Raw genomic sequence first — 17,041 nt, 5'->3', positions numbered from 1 at the left:
CTACCAAGGCTTTTCTATAGACATGACTATGGTTGAGGGTATTGCTACCAGTGCCACAGTAGTGTCCCTATTTGAGCTCCACAGTTATATCTCTCCTAATTCATACTCACATGCTCATCATAATCTACCACCACGTCACAATAGCCATGTTAAAAGGAGTCAACACAAAATGCCCAAACCAACCCTTCCTCATGAAAACTTCTATAGTGAAAACTCAGGCTCTTAGGGACTAAGTACAAAGACAGGAATATCTTTATCAGGAATTATAAGGTCTTTACCCTCCCTTTTCTTTCTAAAGAAAAATAGTGATGATTTCTGACTTTTTCAGAATGATGATAATGTATAACCAGCTCTGCAATTTACAAAATTCTAGGGTTTACATAATTTCATTTAAGAAAACTAGGAAATTACTTTATAGAAATGCATGAAGTATGAATATTTGATTGTGCCTGAAAGACCTCAGTGGAATTTTGATATATGTATAATATTCTTCACTTTCTCTTAGAAAAGTCTTAACAAGCTCTGATGATAATCTGAATGCCTCCTTATACAGCAATTTATCCTTCATATAAGCCTCTTGTGTAGGTAGTACTAAGTCTTTCTCAGCAACATCACATTCAACCGTACCTTTAGAAATATTCCTTTAAAGCCCAGAAGCCAAATTTCTGAACCAGGTCTGTCCAGTAAAGGATCAAAATTGTGCCCAACTGTCCACCAGCAGTAGAATTAATCAATAAATTGTGATATATTCAAAAGTGGAATATTATACAGCAATGAATGGACCAAAACTATGCAACAACAGGAATGACTCTCACAAACATAACCAAACATGAAGGTATATATCATATGATTCTGTTTTTATAAGGTTTAAATTAAATATAAACAAAGAGTCTATGGTGCTGGAAGTAAGGATATTAGTTACTTAGGGAGGAGAGGGTTTAAAGGGGGTTTCCAGGATTCTAATATATTCTGTTTCTCTCTTTTTTTTCCACTAATCTGTTTCTTATTCTGAGTCCTATCCCTTTGTAAAATTTCATCAAACTATACACTTACGATTTGTATTTTTTTAGTATGTATGTTAAATTCAATAAAATAAAATAAATATGCCTCAAAAGACTCCTTGAGTGAAACATGACTGACCCTTAAAGATATTCAGAAGTTTTCACAGACAAAAGAACAATCATAGGTCAATTTATAACATATCCAAGTAAGGGTAGAATTTATGTCCCCTGGTTATGGCAGTGGTCTTCGCCTCTGTCCCAATACCAGCTAATTCTTACTTGCCTAAGCCCTATATTTGAATCAGATACCTCTAAGATCATGTGGGTACCACTTTCTGGCTAGAGGACTTTTGAAAGCCCTGTATTTTTTAGAAAGCTTACTCTTTCCAAGTCACACTTGCTAATATGGGTTTGGGGGCCTACTCAACATCAAGGCACCTTCAAGGCATGCAGATTTCTCATCCTGAGGAGGTCGTGAAATCCAATAATGACAGGTAAATATCCCTAGAAGACAGGAAGATTCAACTATCTTCTTTAAAATGTTGAATTTAAGATTAAATTTAATTATATGGAAATCCTGATCTCATATCTTACCTTTTAGTCTTAAGTAACATATATTTTTGAAAGTCCCCCCATACCCAAAGAAATTATTTGCCCCTCAAAAATGATGTAAGCCTACAATTACATTTACAGCTATGGGACCTAGATTGGATGGGGGAAATTCGCCTTTTGTTGCTTTGACGAAGAGAAAGAGAAATTAAATTTATCTCCCTTTTTCCACAGGATTCAAAAAATGTTCAAAAAGTTTTTGCACTCCCATTCCCCTTTCTAGGAAGCAATTTAATCTTAAGGTAACATACACTTAATTGTTCCCACACTTCATGGAGGATGCAGCTACTAAATATGTTCACAGAAGCATTTCTCTATAATAAAAAGTTCAAGATTGATGACTTGTTTCACTTATTCTTACCATTATTGTCACCACAGCTACTCACATCCCAAATCCTGCTCAATTGATTTAAAGAAACTTCCTAATTTTTTTCATTGCTACTATGTCATCTTTGCATATTTTTCCTTTTATAATTGTTTGTAAACATTCCTTATTCTCAGCCCAATTCATACAATTGCTATAATATCTAACTAGCAACTTTCATATATTCTGTCCAAAATAAATCAGTGTGCTTCATCCAAGACAAGCTATCCAAGGCTTTGCATGTTATATTCATTTATTCTTGACAGCTGAATCATTGAAAGAATGTGTCTGATAATCATTCCCAGTGGAATTTTAATCAGGACTCTCATAAAATAATCTCTGTATTTGACAATAAATTATTTCGTGGATGAAAAGGGGCCACATGCCAACCCGACAAGCTCAGGTTATGTCAAAGCAGTTTATGGCAGGTAGTCATGTCCTAGGCCAGCATCTTCCCTGGCAAAGGTGAATATTTACCTTAAATGAGCCTGTCTATTGCCTTTTTGCATCTACAATAACATATCTTTGTAATGTCAAAGTAATTTTCCTTTTTCTGGACCCCTCAAAGCACAGGCACCACTCTGCAGAGACCACAAATTCCATCATTGTTATTGAGTTAATTGTTGACTGTTAGCTATCCTGTGCCCACCTATGTAAAAGATATATGTGTCTATCATTTTACTTTTCATCCAATCCCAGAGGTCTCCCCACTTTACTTTCTCCCACCTCCCTAATCTATCACCAATGGATTTCATGTAACCCACTTGCATCTGCTCTTTTGATTGCAATATATAAAATAAGGTGCAAAGCTGCCATTCTCAGGAGCAAAAATCTCCTGATTTGCTTCACCGCAATTGTCGACAGTTTGTCTCAAATAAACTCACAAAAATTCTCTATAGGTTTGAATGTTTCTTATGTTGACAATTTTAATTTTCAAACTGACAATTTGAATAACAAATTATATTTAGAATGGCTCCATGACCTCTGTGCTTTTCCTAAGAGACTTCTAGGCCTTTCTTTGCTTATTCAATGACCAATAATATCCACAAATGTAGCTATCACCTAAGTAACTCATGAAGTATTTTACAAGTCCATAAGAAAGTAAAGGAACCCTTCAAGATATGCACTATGCATATTTCCAAAGTCAATAGATTAATCTGAAATGATCATCAGAGCACAATTTTGCTTAGGAGTCAGAATTTGTAATTTTTAGCACTAAGAACATTCACTACCCTTTTTTCCTTCCACTCTTAATCTCCCCAGTGTCATGATTTCCCCCCTCCTTCTAAGCCATTTATTCTAAGGTCTTTCTGTGCTTTTTGCTTTTCTTATCTTGCTATTCAAAATCTATAAATATGCTTTTGCCGTTTTGCTCAGTGGTTAGAGTGTCGGCCCATGGACTGAAGCGTCCCAGGTTTGATTCTGGCCAAGGACACGTACCTCAGTTGCAGGCTCAATCTCAGCGGGGGAGGGGTGTGGCAGCTAATGCAGGAGGCAACCAATCAATGTTTCTCTCTCTCTCTCCCTCCCTCCCTTCTACTCTCTCTCTGAAAAGCAATGGAAAAAATATCCTCTGGTGAGGATTAACAAATTGTTTTTAAATCAGCAAGTAGGACTCATCAAACTTTTTAGGTGTGACTAAAGGGGAAATTTTTGTCAAATTTGGTATCCTCTAGTTTTAGCTCTATATCATGTTGATGATTCTCTTTATTCATAGTTTCTAAAATCTATTAGCACCTTCTCTCCATAACCTAATGCCCTATAGTCTCGTTACTTCCTGCAGTTGGCACAGTAAATCTCTCCTCTTTTCCTCACAACTAGTGGCCTATGATGAATATGGTAAATAGTTTTGAAGTTTTTCAAATGGAGAAAATGATGGCACAAAATGTTATATTGCTTGCATAGTGTCCTATAATTTATGTAATACTTTATGTGATTGTTAGAAATAAATAAAAGGCCTCCTAATTCCCAATCCCAGTCACTGGAAAGAATTTAATAGTATTGTCTTCTTGTCATTATATTTCATTTTAAGATTATCTAAAATGAAATCTTAAATAATATCTAAAACTATTATCTATTAATAGTAAGTGAAACTTTTCTCCTATTAATGGCAGAAATATAAAGCCCCCTTTTAAAATAACATATTTAAGTAAAAGCGTCATTGATTTAAAGAAAATTTAGGTAAATAATAGTAAAGGTGACATGAGGATGTAGCAAAAATTATGACAATCAAGTGACTGAAGTTTGGGAAACACTATAAACACTAATGTAAAATGACAGCAGGGCAATTGAGATTCAAATGTCATTTTTTTTCTCTGGATGGAATTTAGTGATACTTCCTGTGCTTCCTTGTCAATGTAGGTCATAATGGCAAGGATCAATAAAACACGTTCTGTTCTGCCTTAATCCAACCAATAGCTGGATTACTGCACCACCTTCGTCACTGGGTGGCAGGGGAGCAATCCTATCACAAATTTGGAACAGCCAGGAAATATGCTGATAGGGCCAATCTGAGTGACAGTCTTCAAGTTCTGTAAAAACTATAAAACTGACCCACATAAAGAAACAGGCAAATTGGCCAGAATTAGAGAGCATAGATTTGCATGCCACCACACCCTTAGAGCACCAGCCTCTAAGTTGCCTCTTGTGGGGCACTTTCTAGAAGGCAAGTGTGAATCCTCGGTAAGTGTACAACAGTGACAGAAAAAGCGCTGTGCTCTGGGAAACCTTGAAAGTCTACTAAGGAGACTGTAAATTGGGGACCATCTTTGCTTGATATTCATACTATTTCTTTTATAGCAAGTACTTTTTTAGCTAAAAAATGATAAATGCTTTAAGTGGCAGGTAGTTGGAATGCTAAATTTTGTTCTTGGCAAAGTCACAGGAGGAAAAGCCACTTGTGGGGGTGGGGGATTGGCAGGGTAGCAGGGAGAGGAAGGAATGGGGAGATGGATACAAAGATCTGGCCCTAAACAACAGGGCAGAATTTAGAAGAGGAAGTTCATGTTTTTGTTTAAGAACAGTTTATAGGACCAGAAATTAGAACATTTATTAACCTTGGGAAAGTCTTAAAACTATTGTAAGCTTTCATTTCTTATTTTCATTTCTGAAAATAAAGACAGCAGTAATAGACCTACCTCATACCAGTTAATGTGTGGATTTCACGAGGTAATGTGTATTAGGTACCAGGTCCTATTGGATGGTCAATAAATGTGACTTCCCCATGAAGCCAAAAAACTCAGGTCAAAATATGAATCTTACTAGTTCTATAACCATGGGTCAGTTTGTTTACTTATGACTCAAAATTTTCCAAAATGTATATGAGGTAGAGTATAAGAATTCCAAATAATAAAACAGTATACATAAAATTTCAGATTCAGAAAAAATTCAGAATAGAAAACCAAGACCAGGAAAGAAAATATAACATAAATGTGCAGACCAGTACATCATACACAGTATTAATGTGTGCTACTAGGTGGCAGTGCTAACATTGATATCCAGGAAATTTGGCCCCTAAGTCCATGCTCTTCAACCATCTTTATGCACACATACTACTATGTATATATTCTTTATGCTTATAGAGCTTATGTAACTATAAAAATACCAATCTGTAAAGTGAATATAAATCAAGCAATAAAGCCAATAAGTTTTAAATTATAAGTCTTAATGTTATGCGACAGATGATACGGTTTTCCTCATCACGAGCTGTAGCATGAATTACTGTCAGATTACTACCAGGTAGTGTGAGATGATAATTCCCTATCAATTTTTTTCTTTCAAATTATTGTAAACCATTTGTTCATAGAGTTTGTTGTGATAACATGTGGCCTTCACTGTATAAATGCATCATTTACATATTAAGTCTGCTTCTCATTAGCTCCCTGAGTAAAGACGAATTGTTTAGTGCTGACACAATTGTAAACACAAACATGAAATTAAAATTGCAGAGTAGCACTTGGCTATAGGGAAGTCATTTAGATGACCCATAAGATGCTTATGGTTTTTTAAATTACTATTTAAATAAAAATACAAAATTAAAATATTCTCACAGAGAGTTCACAAACACTAGAGTCTCTAGTTTGAGAAATCCCGCCTCAGAGTATTCCTATGCAAGCAGGTGACCAGGCTACCTCTCTGTGATTTGATGTGCAACACTATCCCAGTCTGTTGCCAGAGAGGAAGCCCTTGAGCAGAAAGTCTCCAAGAACTGTCTATACTCTTTCAAGTTTCCACCCCTTTCTATCATGTATCTGGGGCACTTGGCAGCATCTTGAGGTGGGGAGCCCAGCTAGTCTGAGTCCTATTTTGATATAGACCACTGGGGAAAGAAAAGAACAGCAGGTAGAAATTTGACATTCTGATGCAACCAAATGCCACATGCTGATGCAAGGGGCCTCTGGGTGACAGAGGGTTCTTTGGGCTTCTTTTGGCAGAGAAAATTCCAAATATCATGTTTGGAAGGGTTGCAGCTCTCAACAAATTCCTATTCCTCAAATTCTCAGGGTGAAAGCTTATCCAGAAGCAGCTTTTCCTAACCTTGTTTCCTACTGTAAGTACTCCTCAGATTATGGTTTGCAAACTGAGGTAAAATGTGTTAATTTTCCAAATATGGACACAACAAACTGATTTGAAAATGCAAACAGTCTGAGATATTTGTTAGTGAAAATTACATTATAAGACTTCTATGATGGCACAATATATTACAATAGTCACTACAGAGAAGCCAAGAGAGGGTCCAATGTGCCAGCTTTGGGCTTTAAATTTCCATAAAATAAAAAGCCAATAACATAGATCTTTACCAGCAGTTCTGAGAATGAAGCCTGTACCCTAAAATAGAGTGACTCTAACTCACAATGACCGAAACTTGATCTTGGCCTCAACATTTTACACTAACTCCTGCAAAAGCAATCTCTTTAAACCCTCAGTGGGGATAAGTAGTACCCACCTGGCATTTCCTTTTGATAGTGAAGATTCATTAGAAGTCAATGATGGTGAGTCAAAAACTAAGGATGGTAATATCAAGAAGTTATCATATATATGGTAAAGGTAGCAAACAATTGGCTGCCACTGGGGACGTAGTTTTGTTTTGTAAAAGTTTATCTAAAATGACCATATTTCCTGATTTTAAATGTATAATCCAAATTATTGACCAATGCAATTATTAATAGTGCCATTTTCATTCTTGAAAATGTTCCGGATTTAACTAAATTATCTGGTCACCCTATCTATGGCACCATCCCATATTATTATATGCTCCACCTGCCCTTCTTATATTCTTCTCCCTCACTGCCCAGGAATCCCATATCTTCATTTTTGCCCATTGGCTGTCTTTGTTTTCCAAGTGTTTCATATTCCAAAGTTATCCCTCTTTTTAATATTCACCCCCATGTAACCCCATTCATTCAGTACAGATGACCTTGGTAAATGATTAGGAAGCAAGTAAGTAACCTGGTTATTTCACTTAAAGTTGGTTGTACTTGTGCTATCTGTGATTTTACAAATAATTTAGAACTAGAGAGGAGAGTAGTTTTCTAATTCCTCTCCCCAAATCTCTGCCCTTTATCAAAGTAGGGTGCAATTGTGTTAATTATGTAATCACTTCTGTCTGAGTTATTTTTGTTCGGTTATATAATCGGGATTGCTGACTTGGCACCATTTTTCCTGAAAGTTTGCCAACACAAAAAGAAGTATGAGGAAAGACATTGGAAAGAGATCCAGAGGAGTGGAACTACAAGTGGTTAGTGTATTCTTTATTACACATTTCTGTATTTTCCAAATGGCTGGTAATGAGTTTATATTACTTTTACCACTGGGAGGGGGAAAGTGAATGCAATAAAAGAGAATAGTATGCAAGAGTAAAGGTCACTTAAGCTATTACTTTTATCAATAAGAAAATCTGAAAGCTAGATTTGACAACGGATGATGGTCTGCTGATTATAAATATATATATTTACATCACATATATCATGTGATGCTTCTTTCAATGATCAAATGTTGAAGTGAATCATCACACTGGCAATATGGTTTTGCAAGAACTGCCTCTCTTTTAGTAGTCCTCCTTACTAGCACAATAATGGCCCCCTGTTTCCCAGTGTGTAGCCCTATAAAGTGTTAACCCAGACAGATGGAAATAAGCCTTGTAAAAGCACATTTCTGTATGGGGTGCTGCTTCTCTGTACTAACTGCTGTGAGTACCAGAATTTTGATGGCAATTGTCAGCTGTGAGCTATTCAGTCCCCAAATTTGATTTATGACAATGCCTAAAGTGTTCTTTTAATGCAATACAATATAAAGACGGGAAGATTCATTAAGAATAGCTGACTAAATATTAAAATACAATAAACCACCTGTGTAGATTCTGTCATTAACATCAATCCCCACTCCCCCCACACTAAGGAATTAAAATAATCCTTAGCTAAACACAGCTAAGGACCCACAACCACATCAAAATTACAACTAAAATACAGAACAACCATCATTCACAACCACCTGAAATCTAGCTGAACGTAAGTCCTATAACTAGGGAATTAAAGAAGCATGTAGAAACCTGTAGGAGGGGTGGAGACTCCGGCCAGAATTGCTGAACTGGTCCCTCACTCACATGTGGCAGTTTAAAATCAGGAGGAATGCCCAGATGGTGTGGCTCAGTAGTTGAGCATCGACTTATGATTCAGGAAATGTAGGTTCAATTTCCGTCAGAACACATGTCTGGGTTTTGAGCTCAACCCCTACTAGGGAACGTGCAGGAGGCAGCCAATCAACGACTCTCTCATCATTGATGTTTCTATCTCTCTCTCCCCCTCCCTTCCTCTCTCTGAAATCAGTGAAGACATATATTTTTTTAAAAAATCGGGAGGAATATCTTGGCTGTGGAGGTTTCCCTGAGGAGCGAGGGGTCCCAGCCCCACATCAGGCCCCCCACCCCAAGGTCCCATGCCAAGAAGAGAAGTCCCCACAACTTTGGGCTGTAAAAACCAGCGGGGACTGTGGCTGAGTGACAAGGAGGCTGCTGGCCACAGGCAGGCCCTCTTAAAGGGCGGGAGCACAGACTTACTCAGACTCACGTACTCTGAGCTCCAGCACTGGGCAGCAGCATGAAAGGAACCTAGGATATTCAAGGAGGAACTAATTTGCCTGTCATCAGGGTGACAGTTCGAGGGGAAGTTTTCTCCTGGACAGAAGAGATGGCAGAGGCCATTGCTCCTTTGATGGGCCCGCCCCCTACAGAGCCAGCAACCTGACTCACGCCTTTCAACCTGCCCTGGTGATTCCCAGAGATGTCTCCCCTTCCTATTTGCAGGCTCATCCAAGCCATTTCCAGAGACTTTTCCATACAACTGACCTCTCTTGTCTTATGCTTCAGACTTTCCTAAAATCTCTCAAAAAAGCAACAGCTGGCTTCTGTGTGCTCCATACAACTTGATAAGTGGCCCCAGGCCCGGCCCCAATGGCAGCCTACACTGTTTCATATCCTGGCCTCTCCAGGCCACCTCCAAGCCCAGCACAATCAGTAGCCATCTATGGTTTGCTGTGTAGTACATGCTGGGTGGCCCTGGGCAGGGCACAGGCAGATGCTGGCTTTGCACCTCCTAGGAGGTCCCAGACACAGTGCATCCAGTTGTCAGTTTCTACCACACAAGATTACAACCCTATCATATCCACAAGTGACACACTCAATGGGTGGACTCGGTGAGCACCAAAGCCCACTGAAGCAAATCCTGCTCCATAGGGGTGTCTCCTGCACAGCAGTCCTTCCACTGTAGTCATAGCTGGTCCTCACAGCTGACTGGCCCGGGGGTCAATCTTTCCCAGTGATGCCAACAGCAACCAAGGCTCAACTACAACAGGACAGTGCACACAGCCCACACAGGGGAGCACCTAGAAGGCCCAGCTCAGGTGACTGGGGAGGCTGAGCCACTGGACCCTACAGGATACTTACTATACAAAACCACTCTACAAATTCCAGGAGACATAGCAGGCCTACCCAATACAAAGAAACACACAGAAAAGCAGCCAAAATGTGGAGACAAAGAAACATGTCACAATGAAAGAACAAAAGAAATCTCCAGGAAAAGAACTAAATGAAATGGAAGCAAAAAAACTACTAGATAAAGAGCTCAAAACAATGGTTATAAGGATGCTCAAGGAATTTAATGAGAATTTCAAGGAAGTTAGAACATCAACAGCATAAAAAAGGACCAGTCAGAAATGAAGAATATACTAACTGAAATGAAGAATAATTTACAGGGAATCAACAGTAGAGTAGAGGACGCAGAGAATCAAATCAGCAATTTGGAACATGAGGAAACAAAAAACACCCAACCAGAAGAGAGAAAAAAAAAATAATCCAAAAATATGAAGACAGTGTAAGGAGTCTCTGGGACAACTTCAAGGCGCCAGCATTCAAATGATGAAAGGAGAAGAGAGGGAGCAAGAAATTGAAAAACTATTTGAAAAAGTAATTACAGAAAACTTCCCCTACCTGGGGAAAGAAATAGACTTACAAGTCCAGGAAGCACAGAGATTCCCAAACAAGAGGAACCCAAAGAAGGTCACACCAAGACACATCATAATTAAAATGCCAAAGGTTAAAGACAAAGAGAGAATCTTAAAAGCAGAAAGAGAAAAGCAGTTAATTACCTACAAGGGAGCTGATTTCTCAACAGAAACCTTGCAGGACAGAAGGGAGTAGCAAGAAATATTCAAAGTGATGAAAAGCAAGAACCTACCGCCAAGATTACACTACCCAGCAAAGCTATCCTTTAGGATTGAAGGTCAGATAAAGAGCTTCACAGACAAGAGAAGCTAAAGAAGATAATCACCACCAAACCAATACTACATGAAATGTTGAAGGATCTTCTTTAAAAAGAAGTTAGTGAACAAAATAAACTGATGAACGATATAGACCCAGAGACATTGAAGCATGCAATAGACTGACTTATTTCACAGGAAAGGGGGAGGGGGGAGAGATTAACCGAAGAACTTATATGCATATATGCAAAACCCATGGACACAGACAATAATGTGGTGGAAGCCTTGGGAGGAGGGTGCAGGGTGGAGAAGGTCAATGGGGGGAAAAGGGGGACATATGTAAGATTTCCAACAATAAAGATAAATTAAAAATAAAAAACAAATAAATAAATAAATAAATAAATATACTTAAAGAAATTATTTATGATTTGATCCTATTAAACTCCTCTTCCTTTGTCATCCTAGACCTGAATTATTTGCCGACTCTGTTTTTGTTCCAATAAGGATTCATGTTCCATAACAGTAAATGGCCTTTGTTGTATGGAAGCTTTAATGATCTCTTACAGAAATTTCTCTTTCTATAACTGTTCAAGGTTCATACTTTGTCTTTACTAGCTGTGTCTCTATTGCTGTAGAAGTTCCAGATCCTCTTTTGCCTCATAAAGCCATGCACTGCTGAAATCTTAAGCCGTACGGTCTCTGTCAGTGTGTGATTTTTCTTCATCACCACCCTGCAATGTGTGTGTATGTGTGTTAGGGCAGCAGTTGTCATGGAGAGAGATCTTTATAGTCCTGTTTTTAATATCAAAAAGAGTAACTTTCATATTGATAACTAGACAGATTTTACTATAATACATCCTATATCATATTGCAAGAAAATGCCTGCTTAGGGTTTGCTGTTTAACCATTTCATGTCCACTAGGTCCACAATAGGTCAGTTACCACAGATCCTAAAATTCTGGTAAGAGTGAAAAACTTGAGTGACAGTTGAGATCACCCAAAACTTAGGGTTCACAAAACGAAGATGGCTGCTGCTGATGAAGGCATGCATATAGCTGTCAAATAAAAATATAAGAAAAAGAACATATACGGAGTGAATAGTGATGGAATATGCTAGAACACTTTGCCTGCAACATGATTACAGGGAAACATATAAAAATAGGAGCACCATTTTGGGGTTTATTTTTTTTTATTGGGGTGATATTGGTGAATAAAATTATATAGGTTTCAAAAGTACAAGTCTACAATACAGTGTTCTCCACCCAAAGTCAAGTCTCCTTCTATCACCATTTAACCCCCCTTTACCCTCTTAGTGAGAGAAATGAATAGTTTTCTTAGGTACTTAGAACAAAATGATTATCGAATATTTTTTAAAAGAATTAAATTTGTCCAGCTCTTTTACAATGTCTATATTCAAATTGTCAGAATCCATCACTCTGTAATATATTAAAATTTCTTTCATTCAGGGATAACATAGGTGCAATAAAACACAATCAGTGCACTAATTAATGTACAGCTCAATAATGCTTACATATATGGTATGTGTACATATACATATCTCATATATATGTAACCACACATAACCACAACCCAGATTAAGACAGATTTCTTGCATTCCATAAAGTCCCCTTGCTCCCCTAGTACTACACAGCAAGTTAAAAGTAGCTACTTCTAACAGAGCTGATACTTTGAAGATCACTCATAGTAATTATACTAGGAATTGCATTTGCCTATGAAAAAGAGAGCCCATAATACTGTGCTTTAAACAATTAGGGGCTTTCTTTTCTTTTTTTCCCCTGTGAAAAAAAATGGTCTAGATGGAGTGGAGACCCCACAGAACCTAGCTTTTCTTCTGTTCAGCTACTCTTATCCACGACATGCCTTATTTGTCTCAACAGAGCTCTGGACTCCACCCAGGAGTGGTATCTACCCTCCAGGCAGGAAGAAGCTGGAAGGGAAGGTGAGGGACAGAGAACGCAGCCACTGTTAGCCACCTCCCCAGAAGCTCTACCAAATGGCTTTAGCTTAAATCTCACTGGTTGAAACCGTGTAGTAAACAGAGTTTGGAGTGGCAAATTCAAAGTAAAATTGGATCTTATTAGTAAGAAAGAAATGGAGGATGGATATTGGTTAGTCAGCAAGCAGTCTCCGCCACACCAGTGGTCACAAATTTCTCCAGTGAATGACTTTTGAAAACACCACTGTGCTTGCAACAGATAAGTGCAATCTACAGCATCTAGCAATGGGTGATGAGTTCTGAAATAAACAGTTATAATCTCTACTGAAGACATAATATTAAAACATTTTTTGGGGAAAAAAGGCAAAAAGATTAACTTTTCACTGTTCTTGAGAGGAAAAATATGGGGTAAATCGTAAAGGATTAAATTAAAATGATTTATCTAAGACCACTCAAATAACTAAAGAAATTTAATAATAGAGTGTATTTGAATTCAGTAGGGCCCACAAATGGAAATCTGGCCATTTTCAGGTTGTAACTTTGTTCATAATCATTACAATTATAAGCTCTGAATTAAGCTAAGAATAATTGTTTTAACTACTTGAATGGGACTAATGGCTACAGATCTACAATCCCTTATCCACAATTATGAACTCCTAAAAATCTTTGAAAACTGACAACTTTTTCACAAGTTTGTAGCATCTATTTGGTGACAAAAGTTGAGGCTACTTATAATCTGTTTTTATCTCATTAGTGTGATTATATTTTACTGCAAAAATATTATTGTATTTGATTATGAGGTGCTGCATCATATTACTACTATAAAATTATTAGATTTAAGATTATCAGATTTCTTGCATTTCATAAGTTCCCCTTGTCTTCCTTCTCAGCCTGCCACAACACAGCAATTAAGTAGTCACTGATTTTAACAGGGAAAATTCTTTGAAGATTACTCATACTGATTGTTCTAAGGAATGCATTTGGCTATGAGGAAGAGACCCCATAAATGGTGCTTTTCTCTCATGTAAAAAAGAAAAAGTCTAGATGGAATGGAGTCTCCACAGAAACTAGCTTCTGAATTCTAAAAACATCTTCCTTCACCTCACAGTTCTGAGAAGTAAAGATTTTTTTAGAGATTCCTATTACTATCAAAGCTCACACAAGGGATTACACATGACTGACTTGGCCTAATTTTTAAATATTTCTCTTGAAATCTAAGAAATTGAACACATTACTTCGCTCATGTGTACATAGGATTTGGGTTTGCTAACAACCAGTTAGTAAATTCAAAAAGAATAACTGTTTTTATTCCAATTATTCCAGTTAGCTAAATTTTAGTTTTAATAATGCTTTACCTCATTTGTTTAACAAAAACTGTTAATTGGACTTTGTTCTACTGATATAAAATGTAAGGTTTTTTTTTAATTAAAAAATACCAAAATCTCCCTGGCCTGTGTTGGAGCATGATCCTGTACATCAAGAGATTGTGGGTTCAATTCCCAGTCAGGGTACATACCCAGGTTGTGGGTTCAACCTCCAGTCTAGGCATATGCAGGAGGCAACTGATTGATCTTTCTCTCTCACACTGATGTTTCTCTCTCTCTCTTTCCCTTCCGCTCTCTCTAAAATCAACAAAAACCTATTCTCGGGGGGGGGGGGGGGGAATATCAAAATCAACACTAATACAGAGAAGTAGAAAACTGAGGCAATAGTTGCCTGAGTTCTTCCCTTTCGTTTTACTGGTAATATGTATGATGTTAGATATCTGTTTCTTGTTCTTATTTATTTATGAACTGAGTTATAACCAATGGCTGTAACATGCAGGTGAAATGTGGATTTTAAAAAATATAATATAAAAACACTGTGATTAATAAAGCTATGTCAATTCAAAGTTAGCTTCTCTGGATATTATTATCACTAAAACCTCCAAAATCTCAAACTGCAACATATTAGTCTCTGAATACAATTTGCATACTTAGATATGGAACTCCTTTCTGTAACTTGTCACTCTGCAGAATGTCATTACATTTCTTACTTCATAGAATGTTATTTTCCTTTTCTCTCAAAATGCTGCACAGATATTGACTTCATTGCCTTGGAATACCTCAAGCTTCATTCTGCCTCAGGACCTTAGCACATGTAACCTTTTACTGGTCTGCTATTTTTCATGTGTTTTTCAAATTTGTCTCTTTCTCATTCTTCAAATCTAGCTTCAATGTCACCTGCTTAGAAACAACTTTCTTTACTACCTTATCTATGTATTTCCCATCCTGTTATTCTTTAAAACTGCACTCTGTTTCTTTCTTTAAATAGCACTTACCCTAATTGCCAATTATATATATCTTTGCTTGCTTGTTTCTCTGTCTTCCTACTAGACTAAACAACATCTCAAGCTACATTTTACCTTTACCAAAACAAAAGATGTTCGAATCATGTGTGATGAATATTGCCTCAAAATCTCTGAAGAAAATACTCCCACAGTAAAGTATGTTGTTAGAAATACTCATCTTGTAGAAAGTGTACAGAAGATTCTAACCTTAAGATAGATAATAAAAAGCTATATATGTATGTACATATATAAATAATATTTGTGTAATATGTATGTATATCTACATATATGGATGTACATGGATATACAGGGGTGGGGGAAGGGATGGGACAGAAAAGGACAGGGTGAAAAAACAAAAGTATATAGTGAAAACGATCCTTAGCAAATTTTTTCTATTTTATGGAAAACCATTTAAAAATTTCTGAAGAATTTTAGTATACTCTCTTCATTAAATGACTTCTTAAAAATGTTTTCCTGATTTCAATCAAATAAATGTCATTAAAATTTACTGTCTTATGGCCACTATTAGTGAGACCACAAAATAAAGTGAAAACGTAACTATTTCCTTCCCATGGTTGTTCATTAAGTACACCCGAATCGAGGTCTTTGTTGTCTACTTCAGTTGAGGGTAGAGCTAGGAAGCGGGTACAGCACAGAGAAGGGATCTAGCTCAGGTTCTCTACACTGGCCAGGACCCATGTCCGAGGGTGGCCTTCCTGGCAAAAGTTCAAGGTCTCGACAGCCAAGGGCTGCCCTTTGACGGAGCCGCCCTAGTGGCAGGAGCGGAGGAGCCGCGCGGCTCCCCTCCCCTCCCCTCCCCCCTGCCTTCCCCTCCCCCCTTCTTCCCCTCCCCCCTGCCTTCCCCTCCCCCCTTCTTCCCCTCCCCCCTCCCCCTCTCCCCCCTCCCCCCCTCTCCCCCTCCCCCCTCCGCCGGACTCCTTGGGCCCCTGCGCTCCGCAGAGCGGCCCCGCCGCACCTCAGACACAAGGAGAGGACCCTGCAGAGGAGCCCTGCCAGGAGAAGCAGGGCACGCAGGAGGAAGAGGGTATTCTCCCTGAGAGCTGAGGAGGCAAAGCTAAAGGCCAGATATCCAAGCCTAGGACGAAAGCCTGGAGGCTCCGACTTCCTCGGGAAGAAGCTCCAGAAAGGACAAAAGTACTTTGACTCAGGAGACTGCAGCGCGGCCAAAGGCAAGATGAAAAATAAACAGCTGCCAAGCGCAGGGCCAGACGAGAGCCTGGTGCCTGGTGACCACACCCCCACCCCACAGGATCTGCCCCAGAAAGTCCTCGCTTGACACCAGCCAGCTTGTGGGGTAGCCTGGGCCCCTCTTCTCCCCTCCTCACCCCCTGCGCTTTTCTATACCGTAGGCAGGGAGGGAATGGGGCCCAGAGAGAGAACTCAGCTTGCCGGCCAGCAGCGACTGATTCAGCGGGGTGCTGAGGAGGTAGTGTGTGTGGAAGAGGGGCTCTGAGGTGATTTCTTTGGTTGAACTGAGATTTCCACACCCTCACTCTAGCCCAGGTAGGGGCCCAGAATTAGGAGACTAGGATTGGGTAATACTGCAAACTGTCTTTCTTATGCACAAGAAACTGGGGAGACAAGATTTCTTTTTTAGGAAGAGAATCTCAAAATTGGTTAGGCTAAGCCTGGGGAATGATGTGGCAGGTGCAACACCCAAGGCTGACCTGACACTGTTGGGAAAGGTAGATTGAATGAGACCTATTTTCTGGGCTTCTAAGTGTTTTGTCCCTTAGGCTGCTATTGCTTCATGTTTCCATTATGGCAGGTTTAAAGAATCCTCAAAAAGAAAAACTGATTTGCTTGCCTAAAACTACAATGCCTACTTAACCTCCCTTAGTGCCTCTTACAGTTTGCCCTGGCTCTTGATGTCAAGATTGAAAAACATTATATAAAATGGACACCTTGTCTCTCTCCCAGCATGTTGCTTTTGAAAGTATCACGGGATAGTGGAACGAGCACTGGTTTAGGAGTCAAGAGATCTGCGTTTGGGTCTAGTTCCATGTAGA

General features: G+C 38.7%; 1 pseudogene; it reads left to right on the top strand.

Moving 5' to 3' along the window:
• The first annotated feature begins 1,406 nt into the window (after positions 1-1,406).
• LOC148094258 (alpha-endosulfine pseudogene) lies at positions 1,407-16,330 on the top strand (annotated as a pseudogene).
• Positions 16,331-17,041: the final 711 nt, after the last annotated feature.

Source organism: Miniopterus natalensis, chromosome 1 (genome assembly GCF_054644295.1).
Source record: "Miniopterus natalensis isolate mMinNat1 chromosome 1, mMinNat1.hap1, whole genome shotgun sequence".
Taxonomy (NCBI): domain Eukaryota; kingdom Metazoa; phylum Chordata; class Mammalia; order Chiroptera; family Miniopteridae; genus Miniopterus; species Miniopterus natalensis.
The sequence above is the reverse complement of the archived record's forward strand: the minus strand, read 5'-3'. Positions and strand labels throughout refer to the sequence as shown.